Consider the following 1,754-nt stretch of genomic DNA (forward strand, 5'->3'; position numbering starts at 1 on the left):
CAGAAATTAAACAACATGCTACAGTTTGACCTTCAGTGAAGAAATCAAACTTGAAATTAAAAAATTTCTTGAAACAAATAAAAATGTTAACACAACATACCAACCTGTTAGATATGGCAAAAACAGTGCTAAAAGGAAGTTTATAGCAATTAAAACCTACATCAAAAAAAGTAGAAAGATTTCAAATAAACAACCTAAAGATGCTCCTCAATGAACTAGAAAAGCAAAAACAAACCAAACTCAAAATTAGCAGAAGGAAAGAAATAATAAAGATCAGAGCAGAACTAAACAAAATAGAGACTAAGAAAAAAAAACCAAATGATCAACAAAACAAAAATTTGTTGGAAAAGACAAATAAAATTGATAAACCTCTAGCTAGACTAACCAAGAAGAGTAATTACCCAAATAAATAAAATCAGAAATGAAAAAGGAGACATCAGAATATCATAGAAATACAAAAATATCATCAGAAACTAGAATGAAGGGGAAAGCAGCAGCACCAGATCCAAGATGGCGGCCAGCAGGAGGCCGATGAAGGAGCTTGAAGAAATCCGCAAATGTGGAAAGAAAAACTTCCGTAACCTCCAGGTTGATGAAGCTAATTTATTGACTTGGCAAGGGCTTATTGTTCCTGACAACCCTCCATACGATAAGGGGGCCTTCAGAATCGAAATCAACTTTCCAGCAGAGTACCCATTCAAGCCACCGAAGATCACATTTAAAACAAAGATCTATCACCCGAACATCGATGAAAAGGGACAGGTTTGTCTGCCAGTAATTAGTGCTGAAAACTGGAAGCCAGCAACCAAAACCGACCAAGTAATCCAGTCCCTCATAGCACTGGTGAACGACCCCCCAGCCTGAGCACCCGCTAAGGGCTGACCTAGCTGAAGAATACTCTAAGGACCGTAAAAAATTCTGTAAGAATGCTGAAGAGTTTACAAAGAAATACGGGGAAAAGTGACCTGTGGACTAAAATCTGCCACGATTGATTCCAGCAAGTGTGAGTAGAGACCCCGAGCAGTGCATTCAGACACCCCGCAAAGCAGGACTCTGTGGAAAATTGACACGGGCCACCGCCTGGCGTTCGCTTGTGGCAGTTACTAACTTTCTACAGTTTTCTTAATCAAAAGTGGTCTAGGTAACCTGTAAAGAAAGGATTAAAAATTTAAGATGTTCTAAAAAAAAAAAAAAAGAAAGAAAGAAACTAGAATGAACAACTAAACACTAACAAACTGGAAAACTCAGAGGAAATGGATAAATTCCTAGAAACGTACATTCTACTAAGAATAAATCAGGAAGAAATGGAAAACCTGAACAGACTATTAACAAATAGTAAGACTGAATTAGTAACTAAAAAATCTCCCAACACAGAAAAATCCAGAACCAGATGAATTTACAGCAAAGTTCTATCAAATATACAAAGACATGATATCACACCAAAATGCTGCATTTCTATAGAAATCTTCTTTGAATAATTTTCAATTGCTAATTTTGTTCTTCATAAAATGTAACTATCTATTCTCACAGAGATAAAATTTTGGCTATGACCTGTCCCTGTAGGTGCCAACACACTTTAGAATGATATGGGAAATCCACACTGAATAACCTCAGCCTTCAACTTTAGCATGTTATCGCCAACACAAGAGAAAAACTCAATTTTTTTTTTTTTTTTTAGACAGAGCCTCAAGCTGTCCTCCTGGGTAGAGTGCCGTGGCATCACGCTCACAGCAACCTCCAACTCCTGGGCTCAA

The 1,754-nt window shown here is 37.2% G+C and overlaps 1 pseudogene across 1 annotated transcript; it reads left to right on the forward strand.

Annotated features, from left to right (window-relative positions):
- The first annotated feature begins 498 nt into the window (after window positions 1–498).
- Window positions 499–1,046, forward strand: LOC100943021 (annotated as a pseudogene). Its single transcript, XR_153819.3, has one exon. The product of XR_153819.3 is annotated as a ubiquitin-conjugating enzyme E2 L3 pseudogene (transcript).
- Window positions 1,047–1,754: the final 708 nt, after the last annotated feature.

Source organism: Otolemur garnettii, unplaced genomic scaffold (genome assembly GCF_000181295.1).
Source record: "Otolemur garnettii isolate 467f Iridium unplaced genomic scaffold, OtoGar3 scaffold00055, whole genome shotgun sequence".
In the NCBI taxonomy this organism is placed as follows: Eukaryota; Metazoa; Chordata; class Mammalia; order Primates; family Galagidae; genus Otolemur; species Otolemur garnettii.